Genomic DNA, 13,425 nt, shown 5'->3' with positions numbered 1-13,425 from the left:
TACTCCCTAAAGCATTATACAGATTCAATGCGATCCCTATAAGTATACCCATGACATTCTTCAAAGAAATGGATCAAGCAATCCTAAATTTCATATGGAATAACAAACGTCCAAGGATAGCTAAAACAATTCTTGGGAAAAAGATGATGGGAGGCATCACCCTCCCCAACCTCAATCTTTACTACAAAGCAGTAACAATTAAAACAGCATGGTACTGGAACAAAGGCAGAGCCGTAGACCAATGGAACAGGGTGGAATATCCCTACACACAACCCCAAATGTATGATCATCAAATCTTTGATAAGGGAGCAAGAGATGTGAAGTGGAGCAAAGAAAGCCTCTTTAACAAATGGTGCTGGCACAACTGGACAACCACATGCAAAAAAATGGGTTTAGACCTTGACCTGACACCATGCACAAAAGTCAGATCAAAATGGATTAAAGACCTCAACATTAGACCACAAACCATAAGGTACATTGAAGACAAGGTCGGAAAAACCCTCCACGATATTGAAGATAAACGTATCTTCAAAGGTGACACGGAACTAAGCAATCTAGTAAAAACAGAGATCAACAAATGGGACTACATTAAACTAAAAAGCTTCTGCACCGCAAGAGATACAGTGACCAGAATCCAAAGACTATCCACAGAATGGGAAAGGATATTTACACAATACCCATCAGATAAGGGGTTGATATCAATGGTATATAAAGCACTGGTTGAACTCTACAAGAAGAAAACATCCAACCCCATCAAAAAATGGGGCGAAGAAATGAACAGAAACTTTACCAAGGAAGAAATAAGAATGGCCAAAAGGCACATGAAAAAGTGCTCTGCATCACTAATCATCAGAGAGATGCAGATCAAAACAACCATGAGATACCACCTCACACCACAGAGATTAGCACACATCCAAAAGAACAAAAGCAACCGCTGTTGGAGAGGATGTGGGGAGAAAGGGACCCTTCTTCACTGCTGGTGGGAATGCCGACTGGTTCAGCCCTTCTGGAAAACAATTTGGACGATTCTCAAAAAATTAGATATTGAATTCCCATTTGACCCAGCAATACCACTGCTGGGAATATATCCCAGAGAGGCAAAAAAGTACAATCGAAACAACATCTGCACATGTATTATCATCGCAGCACTGTTTACAATAGCCAGAATCTGGAAAAAACCCGAATGCCCCAAAACGGATGACTGGTTGAGGAAACTTTGGTACATCTATACAATGGAATACTATGCAGCTGTTAGAAAAAAGGAAGTCAAGAATTTTGTAGTTAAGTGGATGGGCATGAAAAGTTTCATGCTGAGTGAAATGAGTCAGAAAGAGAGAGACAGACATAGAAAGACTGCACTCATCTATGGTATATAGAATATCAGAGTGGGAGACTAATACCCAAGAACTGTAGAAATAAGTACCAGGAGGTTGACCCCATGGCTTCGAGGCTGGCCTCACGTTCCGGGGAAAGGGCAACTCAGAGAAGCGATCACCAACTACATTGTAGTCGAAGGCCATGTGGGGGAAGGGAGTTGCGGGCTGAATGAGGGCTAGAGACTGAGCACAGTGGCCACTCAACACCTTTATTGCAAACCACAACAGCTAATTAGAGAGAGAGAACAGAAGGGAATGCCCTGCCACAGTGGCAGGGTGGGTTGGGGGGAAGATGGGATTGGGGAGGGTGGGAGGGACGCTGGGTTTACGGGTGGTGGAGAATGGGCACTGGTGAAGGAATGGGTTCCTGAACTTTGTATGAGGGAAGTATAAGCACAAAAGTGTATAAATCTGTAACTGTACCCTCACGGTGATTCTCTAATTAAAAATAAATAAATTATTTTTTAAAAAATGGACTGTTTCTGCTGGATAGCACAGCGGGTAGGGCATTTGCCTTGCACACGGCTGACCCAGTTCGATTCCTCTGTCCTCTCTGAGACCTGGCAAGCTACCAAGAGTATCCCACCTGCAGGGAAAAGCCTGGCAAGCTATCCATGGTGTATTCAATATGCCTAAGACAGTAACAACAAGTCTCATAAGGGAGACATTACTGGTGCCAGCTCAAACAAATCAATGAACAATGAGATGACAGTGCTACAGTGTTACAGATTTTCAATCACATCAGTCAATACTTTTCCAAATATGGTTTTAAACTCTGGTTGTATTTTTTTGTTTATTTTGCTTTTTGGGTCACACCGGCATTGCACAGGGTTACTCCTGGCTCAATCACTCAGAAATTTCTCCTGGTGGTGCTCGGGAGACCACATGGGATCGTGAGAATCTAACCTGGGTTGTCCACGTGTAAGACAAACACTCTACCCACTGTGCTATCACTCCAGCCCCTAAACTCTGTATTTTATAGTAAGTTGAGTTATATTTTTAACCAGCCTTTTTGAAAAATACATTTACATTTTATTATTTTGTACTTTTATTTTTTAAAAAAAGCCTTTGTTGAACATCTTTGTGCAAAATTTTAACTATTTCACTAATACTTCTAAATTAGGATTGATTAGTATCTATTTTTTAGCTTTTAAACATATTTCCAAATTATTAAAAAAAATTGTGCCATGTGTACTTTCTAAGTGATTTCACATCAAATCAAGAGACCAAATTATTTTAACATGTGAGAATTTAATTTTTTTTCTTTCTTTTTTTTTTTTAATCCATGGGATGTTGGATAACATTGGATTGTCCTTGCTCCACCCTCAGGGAGCTTAGGTTTATTGAGTTACTCCCACAACAGTGCCCCTGAGGCACACTCGTCTCCATCAAGCACTAATAATTCTTTATTGCTTTCTCTTCCCTCTGTGTCACTTGCATGGTTTAGCAATGGCCTTTTTTGTATAGACACAGGAAGACAGTTCATGCTATGCTTTGTAACATGGGAGTTAATTGATTCCAAAAAATAGTTACTCCTGGGCATCCAATTTACCTGATTTAAGCCTCACTTGCCTTTAGTTCCTAGCACTCAAAAAGCAGAGTTCAGACGAAGGAACTGGATAGACCCAGGGCAAGCTGTAAGCTATCCTGGCCTCAGAAGGGAACAAACTAAGCACCATAAGCATAAGTTAAGAGCATGGTAATGGAATAAACTCTGTCATGACCCAAAAAGAAGTAATTAAATATGGACCCTGCTGGCGTTAGGAAAGACTAACTCGGCCTGAATATTGTAGTCTGGGATATATAGCAAGATGTCCCCAGTAAGAGCCAACCTTTAAGCTTAATATATTTCTTACTGTGTTCATTCAAAATGACTAGAAATATAAGTATATTTACTATGATTGTTTAAACAGATTACTAGCTCAGGAAAGCATAAAGCAATACCAGCCTGGAAGGAATCCTGCCCTTGAGCAGATCTCCTAGTAATCTGGATAGCTAAACTCTCAGATGAGATTTTGCCCTTGTGTTAATCTCCTAGAACCTCCCCTGAAGAAGTGGCTTTACCTCTGTTTGTTGTTATGAAAATGTCCAACATCCACCTATGTGTACCCCTACGGTTCACGATTTCTATATAACTATGCTGTAAGGGGAAAGATGGGACTATGAGACTACAACAAGATGAGGAAGAGGATGTAACTAGGTAGAGGACTTTAAGGTTTATGAAGAGTCTAGGATGATGGAACTATGATGACTGGAACTATGACCAAAAGTACAATTATGATTGTGCTGTAAGGGAGAGATCGGACTAAGCTGGGGAGGAGAGATAAATAAAGTGACTACCAATAAGCCTGGGGCCCTGTTTCTCCATTCCCTAGTTTTTCATCTGTCCATCTCTGTGGAGAGGAAAGGGGAACGGTTCAGCCACCAAACACTTGAGTCCCTTGAGCATTCACACACTTTTCTTTTGAAACTCATGATGCACTTCTTATTTTCCCAGAAAACAGTGACCTCTCTTATTACTTCATATCAGCATGTCCAAAAAAAATTTTCAGTTCTTTATTTTCAGGTTATGAGAATTCTGGAATAATGAAGGCAGATTAGAATCTGAAGTAGAAGCCATTGCATACAGACCTGGTTTGGTGGATAAAAACAGGAACTCTGTGGTGATGGAATGCTGTGTGTATGAAATACTCCCAGTGATAGTATTGTAAAACTGTGAATCACAGTGGCTAAAATAAAATTAGAACGAACAGGGAAAGTGAATCATTCTGGCAACCACAGCAATATGAAATCTAGCAATTTTAAAGACATAGGTGACTCTTAGTCAGAAAGTGGGTGTTCTCCCACGCAGCTTCACAGATCTTTGGGAGTGCCTCGTGTTGGTGTCATTCATGTACAGTGTTTTGTTCAAGTTGTGTGCTATGATTTTTAGGTTTGTCTGAATCTAAAAGTTTGAAGAAGTTTTTCTTTTCATGTTTGCTTTTTTAGTTTTATGTGTTGTATGAACTAGGTTCTGTTTTTTCTGTTACTAAGAAGAAAAGCCAAGAGCTACAAATATCAGGTCTGACCTTAGTACCAGGCTCCAAGAGATCCAAGGCATAGCTAAAACTATTCATATGTAGATCAATTCCTTTTATACTGTCTGATGAAGTGAATATTTGTAATGTTACAAAAACAAATAAGGCTGGAGAGATAGTTTAAGAGTTAAGGCACCTGCATTGCATGCTGCTGCCTCCACTGATTTGACTCCCAGCAGCACATATGGCCCCTGAACACCAGGAACAGAAACTGAACGGAGATCCAAGAATCATTCCTGAGCACTGTTGGGTATGACACCAAAGCAGAACAGAAAAAAAAAATTATGAATCGAAAAAAACAAATAAAATGTGTTCATTTTAGTTGGATCACAATTGAAAGGTTTCTGATTGTTGGGCCTATGAAAATGTTTGGAGTTTCCAGTCTACATTTCTTATTGGAAAAAATGGAATGGATTTAAAAGGTGAAAATTAATTTGGTAAGAAATAAAATTCAACCAACCAATTATTACCCACATGTATACATCCTTTGGCGTCAGATACCAACCTAAACAATTGGGGTGAGGGAGGGGATTAGGATCTTAGAATCTTGACAAGCAACTCAGTCATACTGCTAGAGATTGATAATTATGTCGCTATGTTTGGTATTTTACAATACACATTTCATATACCTATAAGTACTGAGTATCTGCTTGTTTGTAAACAATGGCATATGTTTCATTAAATAGTTGAACTTGCCAAAAATATTCATTCTCAAATGCCAGAAAAGGGGAATCACCTCTTCAGTTTTATCCCTCAAACACATCAAAGCTAGGTAATATTCAGTGTTTGAACAAAAAAACTACCAAACATACTTTAAGTGACAATTTTGAAATTAAAATTTCCATTTCATAAATAGGAAGCATTTTTCTTCTTCAGCAAATCAGTATTTGGTCTATAAAAAACGATGCTAGCTCATCATGTCATGCATCACACTCACAATAAATCTTTCTTATTAACTGCTTGGCTACAATTTATTTCCTCTTAGGCTACGAAAGCGCGTGTGCTAGTGCAGCCGACTCTGGCTGGAGCTGATAAGCCAGTCCATAGCAGCTGCACTGCTAGCCTGATGAGATTTGTAAGAAGACAATATTCTATTGGCTCAGAAAACTATGCTGTGTATCAAACCTATCAAAAATAATATCTACAAACAATGCCTTGATGCATTTGCCAACTCTCAAAGAAAGCTCACTGGTGGTGTTCTGAAAATACAGTTTGATTTCTGTTTTAAGTGGAAGTATACAGACTTGTTTGAAAGATTCTTGCTTTCATTTGCTTTTTATCTCCCCCCCCCCCCCCACTAATCGTGGTAGTCCAAAAGAATATTTTTCAGCATTGGCTTTCAAGTAGATATCATTGTAGTTCAAGTAGAAGCTAGATTACCCACCTCTAGAGTATGGGTTATTTATTACAGAGGACGAAAATGTAACCAATGAATGATCACAAGAGAAGTATATCACAATCCGCAAACTAGAATTTTCATCTTAAGTTTTCCAATGGTTTTGAAATGAAATAACTATCTCTGAGAGATGCAAACACCCTTCACCTTTAAAAAAAAAAAAACAGAAGCATTTTCTCCTGCTTGAAATAATTGTTTACTCTTTGTGTTATCGACTTTACACAATAATTTGTCTCAAAAACATTTGCAGTATTCTAATCCAGGATCTCTCTGAGATCATTGTTTTCATACTAAAATGGATGTTATGAAAAAATATTACTTTAAAGACAAAGCACCATGATGAATCTAGTGTATTAGATATATTCATATTATAAAGTATTGCATGTTAAAGGAAATAAGGTACAAAGATATCATATTTATGTAATACTTTGTAGCTTACAGTATACTGACATTTTCCACAGTACTAGATAAGATATAGTTTACCCAAAAATTAACTATAAATGCTGATTATTATCATGACTGTTTACTGCACACTCTGTACATTCATATATCATTGACTCCTCAAAACCACCTAATGAAATTTCTTAGGAGGTAATTTTCCAGTGGCTCAGAAAAACCTCTGCTACATAGAAAACCTATAACTTCAAATCATGTATATCTATAACATGCTTTCATAAAATTTTCCAACTTTCAAACATACTACAAAAAATCCTTTGTATGTGTTAGTCATAGAAAAATGTAAAGATATTAAGTTGTACTCGTACAATTTTATAATATTTTTAAATAATGGTTAATCATTAAAAGTTAGTTTATAAATAAAAATATAAATTAAATTAAGTAAAACCCTCAAAGAAATAGTAAATAAGAGTCAAAAATATAAAAACATTTTAATTTTTTAAAAAATAGAAATCTGAGCTTAGGGAAATTGAATAACTTACCTAATTAATTTAACTATAAAATACTGTATTTGTTTATTTTCAGGCCAAACCCAGAAGCACTTAGAGTTTATGCCTGTCTCTATGGTCAGAGATCATTCTGGGTGGTGGTCAGACACCATACGTGGTAATGAACCAAGTGTTATTACAACATTCTTCACTCCTCACTTTCATTTTATATTTTGTTTTCTATATTGTCATTATAGCAAAATAAGCATTTTAGCTATATGTTCTACAAATATTAACTCTAAGTACTGTCAACTCAATACTTAAGAGTAGTCACCACAATCAGAATAATAACAGCACCTCAAAACCTCCTTCGTTCTTCCCCTTTGTTTGATTGATACACACAAAAAACTTATTCCTAAATACTGCTAATTACTTATTGGTTTCCAAGACTGTCCTGTTATTAGATTCATAGGATAAATTACCTTTTAACATAGGATTTTCACAATATAATGTCTTTGAAACTCATCTGTTTTTACATATATCAATAGCTTATCCCCTTTTTTATTCCATTTAAATATTAAAAATGGATGAATCATTTTTAATATGGTTTATAAATATCTACTACTCTCCCATAGTCATTTTCATTTCATCATTTGTGTATGGCTTCTTAAAACATAAATTTTGGTCCACCATCAGTTATTTTTTTTAAATGGTGTGAGATAATGTGTCCAGTTTCATTCCATTTTTTAAATGTGATTATCCAGTTTTCCCAATACCACATGTTAGCGAGGTTTACCTTGCTCCAATTTATGCACACACTTCTTTGTCATAGCTTAAATTCTATAAATCTGATGATTTACTTCTGATATTCCAAATCTACTTCATTCATTTGACATTCTATCTTTAGTCCAATACCAAATAGTTTTGATAACTATAGCTTTTAAGTATTATTCCAAGTCAGGACATGCAATACCTACATTCTTCTTTCTTTCTCCAAATTGCTTTATCTCTTTGAGGAGTTTTACCATTACTAGGGATTAGACAAAAATCCATCAAATACATTGAGAAAAACAAATAGAAATCTTCAGGTTATGGATCTCAGAGGTATCTTTAATTATTTGATTCCATGGGCAAATATAATAAAATGAGAAATATACAAATAAGACTACATAAAATTTTTAATTTTTCACAGTTAAAAGAAAATCAGGATAAAATTTTAAAACACTATATTAAATGGGAGAAAAAAATTACCTAAAATATCAGATAACAGTGCTAGTATCTGAGACTGGAGTGATAGCACAGCAGGTAGGGCATTTGCCTTGCACAAGACCGACCAGGGTTCAATTCCTCCTTTCCTCTCTGAGAGCCTGGCAAGCTACCTGTGGCATATTTGATATGCCAAAAACAGTAACAAAAAGTCTCACAATGGAGACATTACTGGTGTTTCCTCAAGCAAATTGATGAACAACAGGACGACAGTGCTGCAGTGCAATATCTGAGACACATAAATCACTCACAAAGATTGACAGCAAAAAACAAGAATCCCATCAAAAATACGTAAAGGAGATGAACAGGCATTTCCTATAAAAGCCATTTGAATAGCAGGTAGGAATATTAAAAAGCATTCTTCATCACTTATTGTCAGAGGAAAGTATATCAAAACAACAATGGGATATCATTGCACACTAGTGAGAATGACTCATACCAAAAGGTTGTAAACAGCCAGTGTTGTTGGTATTGTCATCAGGTACATCCTCTATGGAAAACAGTTTGGATATTCTTAACAAAATAAAAACTAAATCCCATTTGACCCAGCAATTCTACTTCTTAGCACCTACCCCTCAAAAATATATAATTCATTCAAAAAAGTGTATGCACATCTATGCTAAGTGTAGTGCTTTGTACAGTAGAAAGGATATGGAAATAACTTAAATGTCCAACAGCAGATGACAGATAAAGAAGTCATTGTTATTTATACATAAACTATACACACACTGAGATACATAAAATATACACACTATAAGAAAATAATAAACCAGGCTATTGATGGCAATGTGACTAGAACTGGGGATATTATGTCAAACAGAATAGATCAGAGATAAAAGGGTATATATGAAATTATCTCATTCATCTATGGTATATAGAGAAACAAAGCAAGGAAATGGTAAGTATTGAACAATGACAAAGTATTAAACAATTGCGAAACTCTGATTAACAAACTAGGATGAAAGAGGGGAAAATGAAATGTAGACTAAAGGTAACATAATGTAGACTATATTAGGCACTTTGGTGGTGGTAAGGTGCAGCAACTTTGTACATCCATACCACAAACATTAACATTATTGTAACTGTGTTGCCTGAACTATAATATACTTTTAAAATTAACTTCTGTGGCCCCATTGGCTTGTCTAAATTGACTTATCTAATGATTCCCATTTCTACATCATTGGAATAAAGAATTATTATACTATTGAAAGTTGATTCTAGAACCTTTTTCTGATACTTATGAAACTATCTTTCTTTGAGTTCTTAGAATTAGATATAGGAATAAGCTAGGATTTTATATGAGATTTTAATCAAAAATGTATGTGAAAGTGAGATAAACAGAGGAGACTCAGTATTAGTAAGGGAACTTTGAGCAGGAAAGTCTCAAAACTAAAACTTATTTTTGCTTATATTTAGCATTTTGCTAATATTTGGAGAAACTTTCATTACAACTATGAATAAGATGTGAAAAATTAAGTATTACTTTACTCTAATTAGAATTCCACCTTCAAAATCATAAATTTAGAATTTATTGCCTATTTAAGCTATAATGAACCTGATCCCATCTTTCCCAGGAGCTCAGAGCAATGTTTTGTGCAAAGATAACTCTAGATATAGTTGATTAAAAGAGCTGTTTCCTATCTTTCAGGGACATTGCTTTGCTAAATGCTCCAGTGGCTCCTTGTGTTTCCACTGGCATAAAAGAGAATGTATTTATTCTCAATAACATAACCAACAGATGTCTCCAAGGTCATAAGGCAACTAGGATGGTAGCAGTTAGTGGTATTTTTTGCATCCCTTACGGCTCATTGGAAATAAATGTGCAACCACCTGTGTTCTAACTTCTTGCCCATGCAATCAAGGTTTTTTGTAATAGAGCCAAATAATAAGAATAAAAGGACTCTAGGAATTAAAAATTGTCTTTCAAGTTTTAATCTCCAGAATAAAAATGATGTGAACTTTAAGAAATTAAAGGAACAAAATTTATTGGGATTATTGAACTGTGTCCTGAGCCTGAAGTGTAGGTAGTGGTGTAGGGGTAGGCACTAGCCTTGATCTATAAGGACTTGGGTTCTACCTCCAGCACAATTTTTAATTGATTTTTAATTGGGTTGTAAAAGTATTTTTACTGATATACAAAAGAAATATATACTTTTTCACAAGCTATTACTCCATGGTCTGCTCAAAATATTTCTTCTGACTTTCTATAATTTTACATTGTGTCTCTTGACCTTGTTATGATGCCATCCCTCTTACCATGAGGCATTTTCAGAATCTGTGAGTGACTTCCTGCATCACTGCAAGAAATCATGCTGATGTGTACAAGTATTGAGAGACAAGGCTATTTCCAAAGAGCTGCTTCCCACAGGAAAACTGCCTTTGGATATTAACTGGCCATATTAATGTCCTATTTGACTCATCTCTGACCCTACAAGGAAAATAGTGAATTGAGAGAGGCACAAATCTAATAACAAAAAAAAACCCTGCATATTAGTTTTGATTTGGGTTTCTCTTGATTAAATCCTTAAAATGTGAAAGAAGCAGAACTATTACAAAAATACTCATCAATTCCTCACCACACTATAATTCTACTGCAGTTACTTATTAAGTGGTTACCTAATAAATATTACAAACATTAGGAATCATCTCCTGATGTAGTTCTTTCCCTCCTCTTTAAGATAAATTTAGCATACAGTCTGACTTCCCTAGTGTGAATATAATGGAATGGGGTCTTTGTTGGTACAGTCTATTCCAACATGCTAGAATGTCTCATAAGCTGTTAAGTAAGTCATAAGTAATTTATTACAAGTCAAAATTTCATAGTTTTGGAAGTAAACTTTTTTTAACATGAGATCACATTCAAGTTCTTCACATAAGTATACCTATGAGGGAGGTTTAACAGAGTAAAATTCATCCCTTTATCACTCATTAGTACCCCTCACAAAATAAGCCTTTATCAAATAATTGCTAAGTAAATAAATCACAGTATCCCAGTGCACTTTTTGAGAAGTAAAGAAAAGTCAGAGAGATAGTACAGTGGGTAACAAACTTACCATGCATATGGCTGACTCAAGTTCAACCCTCATCCCATATGGCCCCCTTATGAAGGGACCCCTGAGTGCAGAGCCTGGAATAATCCCTGAGCACTTTCAGATGTGGTCCCAAATCAAACCAAACCTGGAAAAATAAATAAGAAACATGTATTTTTAAACATGGGGGCAAAAAGATAGTACAGTCAATAAAGTGCTTGCCTTATAAGTGGCCAACCATGTTCTATCCCAAACACTACAATATGGTCTCCTAAGCATCACTAAGAATAATAGCTGATCACAAAGCCAGGGGTAAGCCCTGAACATAGCCAGGTATGACCCAAATTTTCCTCTCACAAAAAATGAGAAAGAAATGAGCCAGCTTGCTAGGGGTTACCTGCAACCCATGAAAATTCAATTGCACATAGGAGTATGACATCAGTACTAGTTATCAAGAGCACTGCATGCATGGCAAAACAAGACAGAAATTCTATGTTAGAACTCAAACACACTATTTCTTAAAGAATCTTCTTTTTAACCTTGAAAAGAATGTTAGGCAGCAACAATAGTCACCTTTTTAAAAGAGCGATTTTTGTAATATTTCAGTTTATGTCCATAGTGCCTTTTAATTCTCATGCCTTTATAACATAGGGTGGTCATTTTTATTTAAAGACAAACTAAAAAGTACTGGGAAAGTAAATCAAAGGCTGCAGCAACATGCCTGGCATATGGAAGCTCAGAGTTCAATTCCCAGCACTGCATCATCTGCTACACCCAACCAGGGTCACTCTCAGTGACCCTAACATAGCTGGCCGCAGGAAGCACCATGCTATATGTTGCTGGAAGTGGCCCAAGTTTCCTCCTGCACTCTTATTGGGAGACCACCGCACCGAAAAATGATGAACCAAAATGATCACACTGGTACTGTACGTGCTGTTTAAGTTCATGCTCTTTCTACCTCAAGATGCTATCCCTACTGAGCTAAGCAAAAGCAAATCAGAAATTTCATCAACATGTTAGCCTCTATTCAAGGCAAAATTTTTTCTAAAATTTAGAAATCCAGTAAAAATCAAAGATTTTGAATGTATGCAAAAGTTTGTATTTCTCTCTATTATATCATAAACTAAACTGTGAGTAAAACATTGTATATAAAGATCATAGATATTCAAGAGAAGAAAACTTTTTGGAAAAACAAATAAGCTGCACCTTTTTTTGTTTGTCTCCCCATAAGAAAGCTTTGCTTTTCCCTTGAAGTTTTGAATAAGGGTAGAAGTAAGCACATTTTGCCAACATATCTACCCAGAAAGATTGCTCTTTGTATATAAAAAGATGATGTACTATACTAGTTCCTATGCTAAATTTGGCCTTTCACATAAAAGCCTTTCCTAAAGAGTTGTGCCAAATGAGTAGCAAATTTTGTGCTATCATCTCTCTATGTATAATACTCAGCCAGATTACCTAAATAATTTCATCCAAAAGAACTTGGATTCAGATCTCTCATAAAGAAAATTGAGGAAAAGAAAATGCTTTTATAAGTAGGGAAATAATGCCAAAACAAAAAGCATCCAGTGTCTAATTTTACAATACAGTGATATTAAGATGGGTGCATGTTTCATAGTGTATTTCAATACCATGTAACGCTTTCTAACAGTAGACATCCCCAATGCTTAATAAATCCATACAACAGTATTGTGAGTTCACCTCTCTTCGTTTGCACTGGTCTGTACATTTTTGTGATTTTATGTAAAAAATTTTAAAACTCCATGCAAGTAATCCACTGATCTATGTCTAAATAGTTTAGAAATGTTGCAAGGCTACCTGGAAGCTTATCAAACTAAAAATATAGCATCTAATGTTAACTCGTTCTTTTCTCTTCCAAATGCATTTGCTTCTTATGATCAATTTTTTGTTTGTTTTTATTGCACCATTGTGATATTGCAGTGTCACTCTGACTCTGATTATTTTAATCTTTTACTCATAATAAGCTGAGGACCTCAACTTAATATAATAACTCAACATAATAAATTGAGGACCTCCAGAACCCAGCCATGGCCATCCTCAGGGCCACTCTCCACACTTTGGGAAGAGCCTTACACATGGGGGATCCGGCAGAGGAACCCAGGTGTGCGGGACCCAGGGCCGAGGTCTCCAAGTGTGCTTGGATTGGAACCTGGCCTCTTCCACCCAGATCCCCCATTTTCCAGTAGCTAACCAGTCAAGAGGTCCCGTCCCAACCTGAGCAGCCTTGGAGATCTCGGTTCCGGGTCCTGCACACCTGGGTTCCTCTGACAGCTCCCCCATGGATGAGGCTTGTCCGAGCATGTGGAGAGTGGCCCTGAGCATGGTCATAGCTGAGTTCTGAGGTCCTCAACTGTCAAGGTTCTGCTTGGGGGGAGG

This window comes from Sorex araneus, chromosome 1 (assembly GCF_027595985.1).
Source record: "Sorex araneus isolate mSorAra2 chromosome 1, mSorAra2.pri, whole genome shotgun sequence".
In the NCBI taxonomy this organism is placed as follows: Eukaryota; Metazoa; Chordata; class Mammalia; order Eulipotyphla; family Soricidae; genus Sorex; species Sorex araneus.
This window is presented reverse-complemented; position numbering follows the sequence as displayed.